This window comes from Cornus florida, unplaced genomic scaffold (assembly GCF_030987335.1).
Source record: "Cornus florida cultivar Cherokee Brave unplaced genomic scaffold, ASM3098733v1 CherokeeBrave_3.0.0_Hap2_Chr09, whole genome shotgun sequence".
Classification (NCBI taxonomy): Eukaryota; Viridiplantae; Streptophyta; class Magnoliopsida; order Cornales; family Cornaceae; genus Cornus; species Cornus florida.
The window spans coordinates 57,140,416-57,163,128 of NW_026775579.1; the positions used below are offsets into that span (position 1 = coordinate 57,140,416).

The 22,713-nt window shown below is 35.6% G+C and overlaps 1 pseudogene; it reads left to right on the plus strand.

The window, feature by feature from the left end:
- Positions 1 to 488: 488 nt before the first annotated feature.
- Positions 489 to 587, plus strand: LOC132275602 (small nucleolar RNA R71; annotated as a pseudogene).
- Positions 588 to 22,713: the final 22,126 nt, after the last annotated feature.

The window sequence follows — 22,713 nt, forward strand, 5'->3', positions numbered from 1 at the left end:
CCAACTTGGATTATAATGAGTACCATAAGGATTGTTCCCTTGGTTCACAAAAGCTGCATTGACTTGTTCATTAGGTTCATTTTGCACTTGTACGTGAGGACAATGAGAAGTAGAATGAAGAACACTAGAACAAGTCATACATGTTTCATTTGACGCACGATGAGAATGGTTAGGGAAGGAAGATACTTGGTTTGCCGAATTTTGGTTAATCAAAAATTGATCAAACCTTTAAGATAAAGACTTCATTTCGGCGGCTATTTCATTTGAATGGTCAACTTAATGTAAGCCAACACTCTTCCTACCTTGTGAATTTCTACCATTCTTGGATGATAATGTTCTATGCAAAGAATTTTCACTCATACTCTCATAAAGACGCCACGTCATCCTCATGCCTATCAATATATGAGCCACCCATGGAAGCATCAACCATGCCTTTGTAATTGTCCGATAAGCTCTCAAAAAAATATTGAACTAATTGCCATTTGGGCATGTCATGATGTGGACACTTCCTAAGCAATTCATTAAAGCGTTCCCATGCCTCATAAAACGTTTCTCCATCCCCATGTGAAAATTCTCGAATTGAGGTTATCATAACATTGGTCTTAGAAACCGGATAGTACTTCTTTAAGAACTTTTTTTGCATTTCTGCCCAAGAAGTAATTGAAAAAGGCCTAAGATTGTTAAACCAATATTTTGCCTTGTCTTTTAAGGTGAATGGAAAAAGTTTGAGTCTTAAGACCTCTTCCGGCATGTCCGTATATTTTACGGTGGAACATACTTCAAGAAACTCATCCAAATGCTTGTAAAGTTCTTTACTTGGAAGTCCATGATAGTTAGGAAGCATTTGAATGGTTTGTGGCTTAATTTCATAGTGATGTGCTCTAAATGGTGGCAATTGAATGCATGTGGGTGCATTATATTCATTAGGCACATAGTGATCTCTTAAAGCAAGTGGAGGATTAGCAATTTGAGATGCAACGTGGGCACCTTGATTTTGATTTCCTTGAATGATGGGAGGTTGTGGAGCATACATTGGCCTTGGCATTCCAAATGGAACTTGGCCTTGTTGTTGTTGTGGTTGGTGAATGAATGGCCTAGGCATGTCTAATGGTGCTTGTATGTTCTCATGATGCACATTTGGATGGAGGATACATTGTTGGTCTATATGACCAAGGTCCTCTACATGCTCTTCATTATGGCCTTCCATTGATATAATGGATCGGATAGAACTAGAACTTCCTCTTCCCCTAGGATTTCTAACTACGGATTCAAGATGCAAATCAAGAGGGACAAGAGTTGGTGTTAGTGATCTACGGCCATGCATGCACAATGTAAAAACACATAAACACAATGAATGAATAAACACTTCAACTTCACAACAATTCAATGAAACTTCCACCACAAACACTTAACCCATACTTCATTTGCTTTAACAACAATGATGCAAAGAACAATTAAAAATGCCTCCACGCAGGCTCACGATTTAACTAAGGGATTGAGTAAGAAAAAGCTCACAAAGGTCCTATAGCACTTCAACTCCAAATTTATAGCTTAGCTTAACAAAAAAAAAAAATTAAACTTTTAGCATTTTTCCTTGCTTGCTTAGTTCCTTTGCTTGGTGGCTCCCTTGCTTGCCTCCTAACTCAATGCTCCTTATCAAAGATGAACAAACACAATAAGTAATCAAAAAGAAAAATAAAAACAAAGTAAAGACACAATCAAAAGAGTACTAATTCCTAATGAATTCTACAAATACGACGTTGCCAGATCCCCGATAACGGCGCCAAAAACTTGGTGGTGGCTATGTCGTCCTACACCACAACAAGCTTAACAAGTGTGCAATTTAGGTGAGGGCCAAGTTTTACATTTATAGAAGCCACTACTACCTTCACTAAAAATATAGTTAGGGTGAGTAAGGATCGTCCCAAGGGATTGGAGTCGTACTTGGTTATGGAATCGCTATTAAGGTTAGTAGGTCGAGTGATCAAACAAATAGTTGGTTAGTTGATTAAACTAGAGAGCAAATTAAACTAAACAATGAAATGCAATAAAAAGTAAGTAAGAGAGAGAGAGATTTTGGGGTTTAGAGGTCACCACCAAACAATACTTTTCTACACCCTTAACAAGTGACTAATGAGGGAAATGTGTGTTACAATATTGATGTGTGCGTGTGTGTTTGGTTGATTCAATTAGCAAGGGTGACCAATTAAGCATACATTGTCTAATCAACATGTGAAAAGCACAATATATCTAGCAATTAAGTATATATTGTCTAAATAGCATGTAAAAAGCACAATATATCTAACAAGTCATTAATCATTTCATTGAGCTCACAAGCCAAATACACCACAAGGTTAGAGACATATGCTACTTGCATTCAAAAGTATAGAACATCAAACAACAAGCATGGATTGTCCTCCCATCTAACAACTATGCTACCACTACACTACAATTAAGCTAATGACATGAAATTAAACTAATTAAGCTAAGGGAGAGGCACAATCCATCAAGAAATGAGCATGAACCATTTAGAAAATTACAAGAGCATTCCTTTAAGCACAATGTTTTGACAATCTCTTAATCTATAGCATTAATACACATAGACATGTATCAATAACACAAGAAGTAAAGACAAACACATGAACATCTATTCTAGCATACATAGACATATGGATAGAATGAAATGATCAATTGAAAGCATTAAACCATATAAATCATTGAATAAACAAGATCTATATATATATAAGTGCCAAAACATGTATTACAACACTAATCCCTTAATAATACACAAAATTAAGATGTAAAAAGCATGCTTGGGGCTAACTCTAGCCCCAAGAAGATGTCTAGCCACTCATTGTAGTGCTTCTCCAACCCTCAAGGGCTAACTGCACAGTAGAGATTTGCTCCTTGGTTGATGAAGAGTCTCCAATGGTGTCTCTAGCCTCCTCCTCCTCTAAGCTTGCTCTCCAAGAGTTCTTACAAGGTATGAGATAATATCATATGAGGTTGTATGAGGTGATATGATATAAAAAGTAATCCTTATCCTTATATAGGTAGGTCAAATGACCCCCAAAATGAGCTGGGGTCGTGCACAAAATATTCCCCAATGATTGGATAAAGGACAACTTTTTGTGAGCTGGAGATTTAACTTTTTCGCACTGAAGAAAGTTCGATCTATCGAACCTTGGACTTGGATCGATCGAACATGGTTGAGATTTATCGAACTGAAGTTGGATCGATCCTCAATGGTGGCGCTTTTTGGATAAAGACAAATCTGAGATATTTTGAAGATATTTTTGGAAAAAGGACAAAAGTGGTTAGTAGGGTGGTACAACTAGATAAGATCAATCATTTAGATAAGGACAAGGCAGTTCGATCGATTGAAAAATGATGTTGGATCGATCGAACTTTTGAGATCTCTAAAAATGTTATCATGGCTCTGATTCATCTTGAAGTGCTGAGATCGATCATGTTGGATCGATCGAACTTTGATCTGAGATCGATTGAAGATACTGATTTCCACATTTTTCTTCCTTTTGCTTCCACTTGGCTCCTTTCTTTGATTCATCCCAGAATTGCTTCATTTCTGCTCTTATTTGGCTGAGTTAGCTTATTTTCGGGATAAGTGCCTGAAAATAGAAATAATACGAAATCAATCTAAAACGGTAAAGTAAGATAGATAAAGGTACTAGAATGCCTAAGCTTAAGGGGTTTAAATATGCACTTTTCAGCACTCATCAAGGCTGATGCTAAAAATCTGCCAAGTTGGATCGATCTAACTTTTTCTGAGATCGATCACTTTTTCTGAGATCGATCAAAGTTGGATCAATCGGAAATCAAAGTTGGATCGAGCGAACTTTTCTCTGATCGATCGAACTTTTTCTCTGATCGATCAAACTTTTGCTAGCAGCGAACTATCTTATTCCCATGCGCGCCCAAAAGTCCACCTATCACATAGTACGGGATTAGATATTTTTAGAACTATATTCCTGACTTAGTGACTAAGAAAAGGACCTTCTATATAAAGGGAAGTGACCCATTTTGTAAAGAAGTTTTTTATCATTTTATTTTTAGATTATAATTTGACTTTCTTTCTCTAAAAAAGTTAGAGATTAGGGTTAGAAGAAAAGAGGGAAGTGGAGGCACATCTCAAAGACCCATCTCTAGATCCACTGTCTCTCTCTCTCTAGAGCTTCAAAGAAGAAGAAGAAGAAGATGGAGCCATGTCTGGAGCTTACCCTTAAGGGTTTCATGACCACATCTACCTCCTCCATGATTGGTTAGATCTACACTCAGGGCTTAGATGAGCCCTAAGTCTTGTGTAATCTAAACACTTGTATTTTTATTTTTGGGGATTTATATATATTGTTGTGATTAGTGTTCAAGCCTTGTGAATTTAATGAATCTTGGTATATTTTTATGATTTCTATGGTTTAATTCTTCCTATTAATTCTCTAATTTATTTACATGTCTATGTGTGATTAAATTGGGAATTATTTCTTACATGATTCCTATGGATTAATTCTTTTTATTGATTCTCTATTTGATTACATGTTGTCTTATATGTGATTATTTGGGAATTAATCTCTACACTAGATTCTCTATATTAGTTGCATGTCTATGTGTGATTGATTAAGGATTTGATGATGGCTAAGCATGGATTTTCATTGGATGGGTTTGTCAATTAATTTGATGGATTATTCTTATGTTTGATGGGTTGTTCTACAATTTAATTCATGTTTGTAGGTAGGTAGATAATATATACTTGATTTGATATTCTATGGCTTATTATTGCAAATTCCATGATTCTCTAGATTGATGTGTGCTACAATTATGACTAGTTTGATGGGTCATGCTTAGATTTGATGGGTTGTTCTACATTTAGTTTATTTGTTGGTTAGGTAGACAATTCATGCATGAATTTGATGGTCCATGCTTAATATTGCAATTGGTAGTCACATTTTGTTCACAACAATGTATTCCCCATTAATGGAAAGCAAGTGGTTAATTACATGAGCTTAGTGGTGATTCCAACAACCTAAGACCTCTCTTCATATCTCTTAAATCCCTATCTTTCACTAGTTTACTTTACTTGCTTTTTAATTTCATTGCACCTTAGTGTAATCAAACCAATATCTCTCTTTGCAATCTTTTGATACGCTAGAGTTGAAGTTAAATTCCAACACGTATAATCCCTTGGGACGATCTCTACTCACTCTTGCTACGTTAGTAGTAGTGGTGGTAGTGGTTTTTATAAATTTAATTTTGACTTAAAAGGCTTTTCTTAAACCACACATTCACTACATTATTTTGGCGTTCACAAGCGGCCTCGTCAATACGTACGAACTCTAAGTCTGGAACTGACGTGGACCTAAAAAATAAAAGTGTGGGTCAGACCTACGAATAAGCTCTTTCTATTACAACTCAATCAGAGAACTGAAAAATGATGCATCCCTAGCCAAACTTATGCAATAGCTATATAGCCGATAGATATATCTATATACACACTATAAACTTTCACTGGACTATACGGCAGTCTCAACCGTAGGTATAGTGGGTATCTCATAAAAAATTGCATATGAGGTGGTCATAAGTTGTGAAACCCCTCGATTCTAGAGCCACGGGTAATCAAGTGACGAGGCCACTTGATATACGTCAAAATAATGTAGTAAATGTGCGATTCAATAAAAGCTTTTTAGGTCAAATTTAAATTTATAAAAATCACTACCACCACTACTACTAGCGTAGCAAGAGTGAGTAGGGATCGTCCTAAGGGATTATTCGTGTTGGAATTTAACTTTGACTCTAATGTATCACAAGATTGCAAAGAGAGAGATTGGTTTGATTAAACTAAGGTGCAATGAAATTCAAATACAAGTAAAGTAAACTAGTTAGAGATAGGGATTTAAGAGATATGAAGAGAGGTCTTAGGTTGTTGGAATCACCACTAAGCTCATGTAATTAACCACTTGCATTCCATTAATGGGGAATACATTATTATGAATAGAATGCGATTACCAATTGCAATATTAAGCATGGACCATCTAATTTATGTTTGAATTGTCTACCTAAACTAAGTGTAGCACAACCCATCAATTTTAAGCATGACCCATCTAAGTAACAACAATTGTAGCACACATCAATCTAGAGAATCATGGAATTTGCAATAATAAGCCATGGAATATCTAAGCAAGCATGGATTGTCTACCTACCTACAAGCATGAATTAAATTGTAGAACAACCCATCAAGCATAAGTATAAACCATCAAATTAATTGATAAACCCATTCAATGAAAATCCATGCTTAGCCATCACTAAATCCTTAATTAATCACACATTGACATGTAACCAACATAGAGAATCTAGTGTAGAGATTAATTCCCAAATAATCACATATAAGACAATATGTAATCAAATAGAGAATCAATAGAAAGAATTAATCCATATGAATCATATAAGAAATAATTCCCAATTTAATTACACATAGACATGTAAATAAACTAGAGAATTAATAGGAAGAATTAAACCATAGAAATCATAGAAATATATCAAGATTCATTAAATTCACAAGGCTAGAACACTAATCACAACAATATATATAAATCCCCAAAAATAGAAATACAAGGGTTTAGATTACACAAGACTTAGGGCTCATCTAAGCCCTAAATGTAGATCTAGCCAATCATGGAGGAGGTAGATGTGGTCATGAAATCAAGCTCCAAATATGGCTCCATCTTCTTCTTCCTCTTCTTCTTCTTCTTTTTCTTCTTCTTCTTCTTCTTTGAAGCTCTAGAGATGGAGAAAGAGAGTGGTCTAGAGATGGACCTTAAGATGTGCCTCCATTTCCCCCTTTTCTTCTAACCCTAATCTCTAACTTTCTAGAGAGAGAAACTAAAATTACAATGTAAAAGTAAAATAATTAAAAGCTCCTTTACAAAATGGGTCACTTCCCTTTATATAGAAGGTCCTTTTCTTAGTCACTAAGTCAGAAATATAGCCCCAAAAATATCTAATCCCGTACTATGTGGTAGGTGGACTTTTGGGCGCGCACAGGAATAAGACAGCTCGCTGCTAGCAAAAGTTCGATCGATCAGAGAAAAGTTCGATCGATCCAACTTTGATTTTCGATCGATCCAACTTTGATCGATCTCACTTTCTACGATTGATCTCATGATCGATCTCACTTGGCAGCTTTTCAGGATCAGCCTCTTTTTGCTCCAAATCAGCCTCCTTTTGCTCCGGATCCTCACCAAGACTTAATTTGACTCCAAAAAAGCTTTAAGAAACCATTTTTAGCCTATTTTAACATTATTGACCTAAAATAGACAAAAACACAAATAACTACTAAAACGGGAAAATAAGATAGATAAAGGTCCTAGAATACTCAAGCTTAAGGGGTTTAAAAGTGCACTTTTCAGCATTCATCATCAAGTCCGAGCACAGATCTGAGGGATACCAAACAATTAAGTATATAAACAAGCATGAGTACAAAAGAATTGAAGAATAAATAATCAAGCTGAAAGAATTCTAAATAATAAATCCTCAAAAGTTATAAAATCCAACATTGCCAAAACCTCTAATATTATTAGAACTCGGGAATCCATCTAGTGGACCCCTAATAATATCCCAGCTGGAAAATAAATACCTGAACTAAATAAGAAAACCAAAACTAAAACATAAGTAATAGTCCTACGTAGTCGGAGGAGTGAGTGATTGTCTCTACTTAGCACGATCAAGCTCTAAGACTGACTGTTGAACACCTGAGAAAAATAATAATGGGTCAGGCCCACGAACAAATTTTACTCTAACTACAATCCAAACAGAGACCCGATATGTAGATACATCCTAAACAACTTAACAATAACTAACTAGTCCATAAATATATATATTTCCACACTAAGGGACTCTCACTGGACTATAAGGCGGTGTCAACCTGACTAGTAGGCAACATGCAAAACGCACCTAAAATGGGCATGAGTACCTAGACCTAACAAGGTATACCTCTACCATCATAGCCAGCCATGCATCCCACTGCATATACGTTCCCTTACCATCGATCCTGAGACTCAAGCTCATATCGTGGTACCATAATTATATATATATAAATCCATCCAAAACCAAAATAGTGCCGCTCAATTGTTCGTTGTCTTGACATGACATATAAGTAGGATTTAACATTATAGTTAATCAATTCCCTTATTCTAGAGTAGGTAGAATTTAGTATTTTGAACTAATCCGTCCCTAATATGCCACCGTCCCATACCAGTGCATACAATCCACAAAATCCATATAATTGACAGAACAGAAGTAAACAGTTCATCAATTAAAATCCAAAGCATGATATAATGGAATCAGATACTAAACTGAGCACCTTATATTGATTTATACAAGAGTAATATCATACTAAGCCATTTAACTTGCTAGAACGACAATCAGCAATTAAATCTTCCCTAACCATTAACAGCATGCAAATAAATATTTAAATTTCATGAGGTCCAAATTTCAGCGTAATAGCATGGATTAACAATTCTGGGACTTTAATATGTTTATTTAAATCATTTAAAACCCCCCACTAAAGTCCAGAATCACTTTTTACCCCCTGTAGTTCCAAAAATACCAAATAAACACCCGCAGGTGCACTGCCAGCAGAGGAGCCGCCTCTCCCCCATGGGCAGCCGACTCTACACCTTGTGGAGTTGGCTCTACACCTTGTGGAGCCTGCTCTCTCCCCTAGAGAGCCATAAGCTGTTAACCATCATCTTCTTCGCCTCTAACAACATTTAAACACCTCTGTAACTTTTTGTTAGGGTTCCTAAGAGTTTAATCTACACCCGAATTTATTCCAGAAATACTTAAAAACACAATATGCATCATAAACAACAATTTAGAGTACATAGAATGAAATAATTTATGAGATACGTCAATTTCAATTAACATCAGATAATACAGTTCAAACTCTGAGTTAATATGCATATAAGTTCAGTTTTAAAGTCCGATTTAATCCTGAAGATTATCTAGGCATAAACAGAACACAGGTCTACGGGAAGAAATAAGATATAGAACTTGCTTGAGTTTCAGTTTGAAACCTTGAACCACCATCTCTGATTTTTCTGACAACTCCTTAACTGCTGTTAAACACCTCTGTTGCTCTTGGTTCAACCCACAAGCAATCACCTTCCTTCCTCCTTGGTCCAACCTTCAACCTATGGCCGAAACCCTAACTTAATCCCTCAGTTCTCTCAAACCTCTCTGTACGTGAATAGGGTTTGTGTTTTGAACCCTAGGCAGACTTAATACGATATATTTATAGACAAACTTAATTTAACCTAATTCTAATTACCTAAGGAAAAGGAGAAAAAAAATAAAATAAATACATCTAATATATGTCGGCACCCTAATCCATCGTGATATATATATATATATATATATATATATATATATATATATATATATATATATATATATATGTATGTGTGTGTGTGTGTGTGTGTGTAAACCATTATATTTATATAATATATATCATATACTGAATATCACTACGAATTATAATTCATAATTAACAGAATCCTATATACATATATACCCATATATATATGTATAACTACCCATGTATAATAACCGTACTCATTTAATCCCCTATCCAAAAAATCCATGTGACCCAAAACTGTTGGTCCATTACTACTATCCAAGCCCAACTCCTTGAAATAAAATAAACATCTTAATTTAAACATTTAATTCAAGTCCACATAAGCATATAATTTCAATTAAACAAATCAATAAATTTAACATATAATTTCAATTAAACAAATAGTCAAATAAACAAATAATGAATATAAAATTGCAATAAAACCATAAAAGAAATGTCGAGATTATCCTTTTAAAATTAGGGGTATTACATTCTTCCCCCCTAATAAAAAGAATTTCATCCTCGGAATTCGCTCTTACCTTCTTCCATTATTTTAGGAAACTGCGAGCGAATGACATCCTCCCGCTCCCAAGTAGACTCAGCCTCATTATGGTGACTCCACTGAACTCGCACTAAAGGTATAACCTTATTGCGAAGAATCTGATCCCTACGATCGACAATACGACATGGTGGCTTTATATATGTTGCATCCGGCTGTAACTTAATCTCACCAACATCGATATGCTGATACCGATCCTCATCTCACAGAAATTTCACCAACATGGAAACATGGAACACATTACGCACACAATCCAAATGATCCGAAAGTGTTAACCGATAAGCTACAGTGCCAACTTGATCCGTAATCATGAATGGACCGACAAACAACGGTGACAACTTCCCTTTCTTCCCAAAGCGCATCACTCCTTTCATAGGAGACACTTTAAGTAGAACCTGATCTCCAACCTGAAACTCCAATGCACGAGTATGACGATCGGCATAACTCTTCTGCATACTTTGGGTAGACGATCGGCATAACTCTTCTGCATACTCTGGGTAGTGCGCATGCGATCCCTAATAAGAGTAATCTTCTCAGAAGTATCTTTAATGAACTCAGGACCCAAAAATCTGCTCTCTCCAACCTCCATCCAACAAACAAGAGATCGACACGGTCGACCATACAATGCCTCAAATCGTACGATACCAATAGTCCTTTGGAAGCTATTATTATACGCAAACTCTACAAGTGGCAAATAATTCTCTTAGTGGCCCTTGAATTCAAGAACACAAGAACGAAGCATATCCTTCACGATCTAATTAACCCTCTCGGTCTGTCCATCAGTCTGAGGATGATAAACAGTACTAAGATGCAACTCTGTTCCCAAAGCCTACTAAAAACTCTTCCAAAATCCTGACACAAAGCTTGAATCCTTGTCCGATATAATAGATAACGAAATGCCATGTAACTTTACAATCTCTGTAATGTAAAGTCGCGCCAACTGTTCCGAAGTAAAATCAGTACGAATAGGCAAGAAATAAGTTGACTTAGTCAACCTATCAACGATGACCCATATGGAATTGTGATCCTTGAATGAATTGGGCAATCCCTCCACAAAATCCATAGAAATGCTTTCCCACTTCCACTCTGGTATAGGTAGTGGCTGTAGAGATCCTAACGGCCTCTAATGATCAATCTTGACCATCTGAAAAATACTACACTGAGAGACATCAATAGTAATATCCCTTTTCATACCTGCCCACCAAAACTGTCGTTTCATATCCTAATACATTTTGTTTCCTCCTGGATGAACAGAAAACTCAGAATGATGAGTCTCAGTCATCCCATCATTCCTTAAATCATCAGCAGAAGGGACTACTAAATGCCCTTTGTACCGCAAACCTCCATCAATCCCAACATAGGAAAATGGAACCTCCCCAGAAGCTATCTCTGCAACTTTGTCAATGCACTGCTGATCTATGAGTTGTGCCTTCAAGTTCTTGTGCATGATAGAAGGTGTAACTACCATATAAGCCATAAAAGTATCAGACAACTCATCAACGGTCTTTAAAACATTCCACTCAATGGTGAACAAAGCAGAAAGACTCGCATAGGGTCGACGACTGAGTGCATCTGCCACCACATTCGCTTTCCCCGGATGGTATTGTATAGAGAAATGATAGTCTTTCACAAACTCTAACCACCGGCTCTGTCTCATATTTAACTCCCGCTGAGTGAACAAATACTGCAGACTCTTGTGATCACTAAATAAGCTGAAGGACTTGCCCAACAGATAATGCCTCTAAATACGTAAGGCAAAGACCACAGTTATTAACTCCAAATCATGTGTTAGATAATTAAGCTCATGAGGCTTAAGTTTACGAGATCCATACGAAATTGGTAGTTCTTCCTACATCAAAACACACCCAAGACCTTGTAAAGAAGCATTTGTGTAGACAAGATACTCTATCCCACTCTGTGGAGTAGACAGAACCGATGCAGAGTTCAACTTATTCTTTAGCTCATCAAAAGCTTTCTGACAGTGTTCATCCCACACGAACTGTACCCCCTTCTTAGTTAAGTGAGTGAGTGGTCCCGCTATCTTCGAGAAACCCTGGATGAACCTACGATAATATCCTGCCAATCCGAGGAAACTCCGAATCTCGGTAGGTGAAGTAGGTTGTCCCTACTCTATCACTACTGAAACCTTGGCTGAATCTACCGCTATTCCCCTTTCTGACACTATGTAACCCAGAAACTTCACTTCCCATTGCCAAAATTCACATTTCTTGAACTTAACATATAACTAGTGTTCACGAAGCATTTACAACACTGTGCGAAGATGTCTGGCATAATCATCCTCTGACTTAGAATAAATCAATATATCATCAATGAAGACGATGACAAATTGATCTAAGTAAGCCCTGAAGACTCTGTTCATTATATCCATGAAGATTGTTGGTGCGTTAGTCAATCCGAAAGGCATGACACGAAACTCATAAAAACTATATCTAGTGAAAAATGTTATCCTATGAACATCCTGCTCCCTAACCCAAAGTTGATGAAATCCAGAATGCAGATCAATCTTAGAGAAGTATGTAGCTCCCTTCAACTGATCAAAAAGATCATCAATTTTGAGCAAAGGGTACTTATTTCAAATAGTCACCTTATTCAACTCCCTGTAATCTATACACAGGCAAAGTGAACCATCATTCTTCTCCACAAACAAAACTGGTGCTCCTTAGGGTGAAGTACTCCTACGTATAAAACCTTGGCTGAGTAATTACTGAATCTAATCCCTCAGCTCTCTCATCTCCACTGGTGTCATCCTGTATGGTGCTCTAACAATAAACGTAGTGCCTGGTGCTAAATCAATCACAAAGTCTATCTCTCGACTAGGTGGCAACCCTGGAATCTCTTGAAAAACATCCTAAAATTCATGTATAATTGATATGCTATCCAATGACACAGTAATCTCCTCCTCCGTTTCCTTCTCCACATAGAATAAATAAGTGCTAGCAACCCCGTTAGAATGTGGCATAGTGACGACGTACATATCCTGACCAGGTATAGTGAAAAAAATAGACCTATCATAACAATTAACTTGGGCATGGTAGTGAGATAACCAACCCATCCCAAGTATCACATCATAAGTGTGTATGTCCAGGACCAATAAATTGGCTAGAAATCTGAGTCTACCAGTATCTAATGTCACAAGGCCATCACTCTCTTGTAAAGGTGTAGATATACCATGAGGTCTATCGCATACTCGTGTCATCATCCCAGATAATGCAACAAAAGATTTAGACACGAATGAATATGTAGCACTCGTATCCAATAAAACACGACCCTGTGTAGCATGAATAAGAAACATACCATCAACAGCCTGAGGTGCTAGAACATCCTGCGGCTAATGCAACTATTGCGGTGCTGGTAAAGCCGGATATGTCTGTCCCTGAATCCGTGGAATCTGTGGAGCGGGTAAAGATAATAGTGCCCTCTGTCCCTGCTATACATGCTGTCCCTATCCCTGTCCTGCTTTAAGACATTGCCTAGAAGTGTTTCCATGCTCTCCACCAGTATAGCAACTACCCTTGAAGGTGCTAAACTATCTTCTCTACAATCCATCTTACAGAATTGATTCCCACAAGTTTCTTTCATAAACGCATTGGTAATCATCCCATCACAACACAACTTATCTATAAGCAAATATTTGTTTGCTTACACTGGTCCAATGCATTTCTCACCACCGTCTATCTAATTAATCGCATACCAACACCAAATTTGTCTCTCTAATCTCTATTTAAAAAATTGTTTAGTTATTCACCAAATTATACCACATTACGTGTTTTTGGATGCTTATGTTACCCTTAGTTAAAGCCTTACACTAACAACAAACTTGAACCTTGTTCTCGGCCTTGTGTGTTCTTTTGGTACTCTATTACACAAAGTGCATATAAGTGTCTAGGTCCCACTACCAACCGTATCTTTGTTTTCAGACACGTTAATTTTATAGCGACAATTTTTCCATATTTTTCTCTTGACCAAAACTTTACACATGTTAATTCACGAATCTCTCCATGTGGACCTCCCATGCAATTACCACACCTCCCATCTATCAAATTCCAATCCCTAATTCTCTTACGCCTTCCATTTCTAGCTAGATTTCCTCCCCAGAAATCTCGCCAACCACATCCTCAATTTCCAATTCTATGCATAAGATGCCCAGCTCATCGACTCAGTCAATCCCTTTGGGTGGTTTCTCCCTATGTGAAATTCCTCTCTCACGTGAGAATTTTGATGACCCTATTACTATTACAGCTCTTCCTACCATGGAACCATCTCTTCAGCCTACGCGAAGCCACACCATGGTCACCCGTTCGCAAAATAACATACACAAACTGAAGAAGTTCTTTGTGACTACTACTCACTCTCCCAGTGCATCACTTGAACCCTCATGTGTCTCATAAGCAATGAAAATTCCTAAATGGAAAGCTTCTATGTCAGAGGAGTTTGATGCACTTATCCGGAACAGCACTTGGGAACTAGTTCTCTTTCGTCCAACTCTGAATCTTATTGGTTACAAATGGGTATTCCGTGTTAAACGAAATTTCGATAGTTCAATTTCACGCTACAAAGCTCATCTTGTAGCAAAGGGCTTTCATCAGCGCCCTCGAATTAATTATATAGATACATTTAGTCCCGTTGTCATGCCAACGACGATTCGGGTTGTTCTTTATCTTGCACTTTCTCGTAGCTGGCCACTTCGCCAACTTGATGTAAACAATGTCTTTCTTAATGGGCATCTCACTGAGGAAGTCTACATGTCTCAACCACCTGGTTTTATTAATCTCACATTTCCAAGACATGTCTGTAAATTGTGCTAAGCTCTATACGGACTCAAACAGGAACCATGAGCATGGCACATTGAACTCAAGGATTTTTTATTATCAGTAGGTTTTTCAAATTCTCATTTGGATACATCACTGTTCATATACTCTCATGATGGAACTTTGATTTGCTTGTTAGTATATGTTGATGATTTAATTGTGACGGGTACCAATACATCCATGATTCACAACCTTAATGCTCAGCTTTCTGATAAATTCTCTATCAAAGATCTTGGGGCTCCTAACTATTTTCTCGGTGTCGAGGTCGTTCCTACTCGTCAGGGTCTTCTTTTGTCTCAACACAAATATATACAAGATTTCCTTGATAGAACTACCATACTTGAGAAAAAAGAGGTTCAGACGCCCCATCCACAAGCTCATCTCTCACTATTACTGCCGGTTCCAACCTCTCCGACGCCACTAAGTATAGACGGGTCGTCAGCAGTCTTCAATTTTTGTCAATCACCCATCCGAACATTGCATTCACAGTAAATAAGCTCTCGCAATTTATGCACAAGCCCACTGCTCTTCATTGAGTTGTTGCCAAATGTCTTCTTCGATACCTCAAGGGTGTGATGTCTCATGGTATGCTTCTCAAAAATGACTATCCACTACATCTTCATGCCTTCTCGGATGCCGATTGGGCAGGGAATAAAGATGATCATACCTCCACCAATGCATATGTTATTTTTCTGGGTCATAATCCAATTTCGTGGAGCTCCAATAAACAACGTTCTATTGCTCATTCCTCAATAGAAGCTAAGTACCGAGCAGTTGTAGCAACATCAGCTGAATTAGCATGGATTCAATCCTTACTAAAGGAACTTCGTGTTACATTCCCACAACAACCTGCTATTTACTGTGACAATGTGGGAACCACATATTTATGCGCCAACCCCGCGTTTCACTTTAGGATGAGGCACATCACTATTGATTTTCACTTTGTTCGTGACAAGGTTACTAGCGGTGAATTTTGTGTCTCCCATGTTTCAACAAAGGACCAATTCGCGGATGCTCTCACAAAACCAATGTCCAGGCAGCGACTTCTGTATCTTCGGTCCAAGATTGATGTCTCCGATGGGAGCACCATCTTACGAGGGCATATTAGAGATACTCCTTCATCAATCAAGCTTTAATCGTCAACACGATCCATCAAGTTAAAAAATAAATACATATAAACATGAAATCTTTCAATTCAATTCATGCATAGCAATTAATTGATCCATTTAATTCTCTAATTTAATTCCTAAAGTCTAGCATGTGATGGAGAGATCATAGATTCAAATGGGAAGAGATAGATAAAGAACTTGACTTATGATTTTTAAATTGAAAATCAACTATATAAACTCTCCGATCTTCTTCTCCAATATCGGCAACCTCCAAGTTATCTCCGGTCACCTTCTTATTCCTTCTCTCTCTCTCTCTCTAGATCTCTGCCTATTTTGTAACTCACGTATATGTAAAACCTCTCTTCTTCTGACTACAACATCTATATATATTAACCCACAAATCCTAACCTAAGACTAACTTTAAAAAAAAATATTAATAATAAAAATAATAATAATTTACCAAATCATTATCCACGTGATATATGCATATATATATTTAAATAACATAAACATATAATTACATATATATTAATACATATATCTTCCCATGGGCCATAATTCTATATAATTTAACTAGGCCTTCTCCAATAAACCCAAACCCATTTCTTTGGGCCAAAATATCAAATAACTCCAAACCCAAACCATGATTAAATTAAAATAAAATTAACCAATTAATTAAACAATCAATTTGCACATAAACACATAATAACAAGTAAAGCACATTAAATAATTTAACATAATCTAATTAATCAATTTAAATCAAATAGCCAGGTAATAATTTAATAAGAACAATTAACCAAATAAAATAATTAAAATGCAATTAAAATAATAAATTAAATGCTCAAAAAATTAGAGGTATTACATGTAATGCTGAGACAAGGTTGAGGTAAGTGTAACTTATTATTTTACATTTGCAGAAAGTATGTTTGTGACCATCTTTTAGCTGCATTTGATTTTGATATCTTAGACCTGTGAATTAGCCTTATTTGCTGGTTTAACTTGTTGATCTAAACTTAATATCACTATATCTTACTATGAGTTGCATTATTATCATCTGAGCAAATTTCTATAGTTGAATCAAGGCTGTTGAAGTTAAGGTTTGCATAAAAATAAGTCCAATACAAAATTTGACTTTGTGAAACCCTAGTTCTTAAAGGTTCTGCAAAACTAAGCTTGTATATTAGTTGTAGTTGTGTATTCATGTTATATTCATCTTGATTATCATCTAAGCATGTCTGTAACGAAAATACAAGGCTGTGCATTTCATCTCTGAGTTTGTGGGACACGAAATTTCTATTTTACCCCTTAAACCATAGTTTTAGCAGAATAAAGGTAGTATATTTGTATTGATACTTTGAGCTGATTATTCATTCTAATCTTATTTAATAGCTTGAGTATTGTTGTAATATACCTTTTTATATGTATTTGGGGAGCTGTGAGAGCTTGTAGGGTCCAAGCAGGGTTGCTTAGGACAGGGGGAGTGTAGAGTGTACTTAGTGGTGATAGTGTGTGTGTAGAGATTGTGAAAGCTAATGTTTCATCTTGTAAAAGAGTATGTGTAGAGAGTGAGACAACTGAGTGTGTAACTACTTGCATATAACTAGTGGAGATTTTATTGGTTAAGACCAAGAACTAAGGTTTTTCCCTATTGAGAGGGTTTTTCTTGTAAATACATTGAGTACTTATAAGTGTAAGCTTGTTGAATCTGTCATCATCTTTGTTACATTGTATTGAAGAAGTAAAGAAGAAAAATTTATACAAGAACCAACTTACCCCACCTCTTAGTTCATCAATGATAATGGTAATGGATTGTGGAACCACGTGGGCTGACTAATAAACGTAGTCTCACTTATACCTCGACTTGGTCGAGTGGTCTTGGTATGTGGTTAATTGGAGGCATGGTTAAGATGCCAAGGCATAGAATGATTGCCTATTTAATTATATGCACAAAATACATACATTGGAAGCGTGAACAATTTGCTAATATATAGTATAGACGAAAACCTACTCTTAAAGGTATAGACGAGTGGCCATTATATTTAAATTTGTAAAAATGATAATAATGGTTATTTTTGTTTAATGTTGGGAACTTATAGAATATAGTTCTAAGAAAGGATGTTACACTTATTATGGTTGTGGGTGTACTATTAAATTACTATATGCATTACTTTAGACATGAAGAATTTGCCTAATCAGGTTGTTGTATATGTATTACTATATATCATCTTATATTAATGGATAAAACTTTAATAGTATGATTTTTGGTTAGAGATGGATTATTTATCAGTTTTCTGAGGCTTAGTAAAAGGAACTTGGTTGTGGGTTTGACACACCATTGTTTATATTTTTCAAGCTCTTAGAAGTTCAAGTCTCAAGGTTGAGGATCCGTAACTTAAGGACTTTATTTATCATCCACTCTTTGTATTTATTTCAAAGTAGGATATTATTTATTTACTAAACTTTATGTTATTGTTATGGATTTGTCGAATACTAGATTATGGTTTAGGGGTCCTTGACGTACGGGATTCTCGAGTTGTAATTTAAGAGGATATATTTTTTATCATGGAGTTTAATTAGAAGTTAATTAATGGAATTTATTATTTATTAGAATTTCCTTCTCAGCGTATTATTTATTTATATTTTATTCTTCTTGTAATCTGTGCTTGTTAAATATTAATTGTTTTGATATCTCCTGATTTTTTAGTGTGAACTTGATCTACTCATGTCTCTGAAATTAGAGAGTATCACAATATATTTTTTTAAATAGTTCAATGGAAAAATAATTATAAGCATTTTAGATAACATCATTTAGGCTTATTTGGTAATTGGAAACATGTTGCATTTTTATTTGGACAATACTTGACTACTCACCGTGAGTAGGAAAATTATACTCATCACGTATGTGGCGCAATGATAAACTGACAAGTGCTCTTGTATTTAAAATAATTCAAAATAAATAATTTGATAGTTATATGGGTTAAACCCAAATGGATCTTAATCAAATTATAATTCTCTCTCCTTTTCCTCTTTCTCACGCTTCCATCCTATGGAAACCCTAATCTCATCCGTTCTGTTCCTCTCCCCTTCTCTCTCTCTCGTTCACACTACTATTAATTATGATGATGATCAAGAGTGAGATTCTTCTTTATTACCTCATCAAGTTCAGGGTTAGGAGGAAAAATTACCCATAACTGTCCTCAATTACGCGATCATCAAGCACTGTATTCTCATCTCAATTGAAGATACAAATCGAAGTCCGCCTGATAGCAAAACTCAATTCTATTGTTATAGAGTCGGGAGTATGAATTCAATGGAGGAGTGGCAGCTCGTCAAAAAGGACAACGAGGATGATGTATATTACCACTTGGACGGAAAGGCTAAATATGTTGATGGCTGGGTATACACTTCTGTGAATAAATATAATCTTCTCTTAATTGCGTATCGTGTCCGATTTTTTGATGATGGTATCATTCAATCTCTTGTTATTCCACTGCTGTTTATCGGACTTCAATTTGCAGATTTTGCATATCCTCCAACTCTATAAAAATATAAGCCAGAGAGAAGGGGAGAGGAACAAGAACGAATGAGATTAGGGCTTCCACGTGACAAAAGTGTGAGAAAGAGGGAGATGAGAGAGAATTAGAATTTGATTCGGATCCATTTGGGTTTAACCCAATAGCTATCAAATTATTTATTTCTAATTATTTTAAATATAAGAACATTTGTCAATTTAACATTGCGCCACATACGTGGTGAGTATAAGTTACTTACTCACCGATGAGTAAGTAAGTATTGCCCTTTTTATTTTAACTCAAAATAAAATAATGTTTTTGTTGTAGAGTGTTTTGAATAGTAATTGAAAATATGTTTGGTAACGTTTATTTGTTGCAAGATATTTGAAAGCAAAAACATGAAAACATGTTTAATAAAAAAGTGTTGCTAGTTTGAAAAATATAATGACTAGTTTTAAAAAGTTATTTGATAGTTTTTTTTATAAAAAAAATGTACTATTTATCACTGTAGAACCCGTTATTAGAATGCGAAAACATGAAAAAATTAATAAATTTGGTGTTTTGATTTTTAGCTCCTATTCATGAAGCATTTCGACACTATACAATACATATTTTTTATAAAAAAAAAGTACTAGTACAGAACCCAACCAAAAACAAAAACAGAAAGAAACAAAATGCCAACTAAACATGTAATGACTCGGTCATTTTCCCTCCTTTCCTTTTTGTCAAATTTTACGGATAAATTTTTTTTCGTTTAATTTTCTTTTCCGAGTTCTATTTCTCGTCATTGGGTGTCGTCTCGAGTGCTTGGAAATGGTTTCCGAGACTCTTTCCCTTGGATTGACAACTTCCTTTAAAGATCGAGTCATTTCCACATTTTCGCTTTTTGGACACTATTCACTTTTGTCTTTTTTCCCGTTTGTCACTTTTTGGCACAATCTCACTTTTCGTGCTTAGAGTTAGTTTTTGACTTCACATATTTTCATTTGATGTGGTTGCCATGAAGTACGTATTCTTACTTTTGTAGAAAAGTATTCTGGTTGCTCCCAATGTCCATAAGGGCATGGATGCATAATTTCTTCGGAAACATTTTCTTTTCTTGGAGTGTTTTTTATAAATATATTTTGAAGATATTTTATTTTAGGGTTTTTTAAGAAAATATTTTTAGAAGATATTTTATTTTTGGGCCAATTTTGCAGTTAACCCTTTTTGGAGGGGCCATTGTGCAATTAACGAAAATTATTGCAAAAATGCCTTATTTTGATCCTGGATCCTCGTACGAGATTCATTTTCACATTTTGTCGAGTCGGGTACTCTTAGAATTTCCTTCCGGACGTTTTCCCCAGTTTTAGGGATTTCTGATCCTAGTTGCTGTCGAACTTGTTCGGGGCATATCTCTCTACTCGGGATTCAGTTTTCAATGTCGTTTCTTTTGTTATTCATATTTTCTCATTTTGGTTCTTTTTTGTTCACAAAGTTTTGCCATTTGAGAGCGTCTGCTCAAATTCCACTTTTTCGGACCTGATCCTTTTTAGGCCATTTTTAGGGTTTTTCTATAAATAGGGTAACTTAAGATGAAAAATCACTTTTTCATCATCTCTTTCCCCTCTCTTGGCCAGCTATCCATGGCAGTCATGGTTGCCCCTCTTCTTCCTTCATTTCAGCCCTCTTCCCTCGTGATAAATATCATAGTGCCTTAGCATTTATCGAAGGTCTTGACGGCGCGCACCTTTCCCCCTTATTAGAGTCTATTTCCGACCACCTTTGAGTTTGGGTTTCAAGCTCGGGTTTGGATTTTCATGGTGCCTCAAAGGTTAAAGTTGTTCCTCTCGTTGTCCCCGACATAATCTTGGAGTATCGTCGGATTCGGAGCACTTTTCTTTCGGTGGGGAATTGAGATTTTCATCTCAAATTGAGGTAAGGGATGTTGTAGGTTATTATTTTTGATATATTACATGCTATTGATACTTATACAACTTATTTACATGCCTTGATATCAAATCTAGAAACTTTATTATTTATTTTTCTTGTATGAGGTTTGATTCTCCCAGTTGGTTATAGCTTGGTTTAAACATGTGGCATGATATTAAATTACACCTTGATATGATCATTGACATATATTAAATTGAGAGCATTTTGACATGTATTGAAATTTTTATTTAATATTTTTCTTGAATGAAAATTTAATTCATGTGGCCATATCTAGCTTGAAATCAATATATGATATCATATTATAGTAGGCCCTAGCATACTCTTCAACATATGTGAATTTGAGAGCATTCGGAGATATTTTAAGATCTAGAGATAACTAATTAATTTGATTAATTAATTTATTCCAAGTGTACTATTCACTTCATTGGATTTCTGACTTGATATTATTGATGAGCATGCCGTGTACTTTCACATATATTAAATCGAAAATATTTGATTAGGTTTTGAAATCTTTTATTTATTATTTTTCTTGTATGAAGGTTTAATTATCATGGTTGTATCTTGCATAGAAATTTCTCGTATTATGCTATTAAATCAAGTTTTGATATGTTTTATAACATACTTTAATTTGAGATCATTTGGATGAGTTTCAAAATCTAGAGATTTTAATTAAGTGAATTAATTAAAAATCTATTCAATGGTTCCATGGACTTGATTAAGTTTCTAACTTAATATTCTTGATTTCCTTGACAAGTTCCCTCACGTGTATCAAATAGAGAATAATCAGATAAGTTTTGAGACTTATATTTAATTATTTCATTTGTATGGAATTTAATTCACATGGTTGTGTCTTGTACGAAATGAACTTGTAACTTGATATTGAATTTGTCATTGACATGATCCTTGACATATCTTGTTCGTAGAATATTTGGACTTGCCTTGTAATCTTGAGAATTTAATCCCTTAAATAGATTAAATTCCCTTTTTATGCTCTCATCGAGTTAATCATGCCTTGATATTGAACTCTTGTCAAACTTATGAATCGGACTTGTATTTCATGGACTTTTATCTTTTTATCAAGCATCATGACCTCTTGTATATTGGTTTCACTAATGTACTTAATGAACTTGCACAATTGTCTTGGAATGGTTTAATTACTCATGTGTTGTTTAGTAAATAATTAAATCATTCATCTTATACTTGTGGTACATTTACATCAATGGATTCCTTGTGCTATATATCTTGATTGTAGTCTATATAAATGTATACTATGATTTCTTGACATTTCACATGCCATTATAGTTGAGAACTTAGGGCATGACTTGTGTGTTTCCAAAATCTTGGTTGTGCATGAAATGTGGTTAAT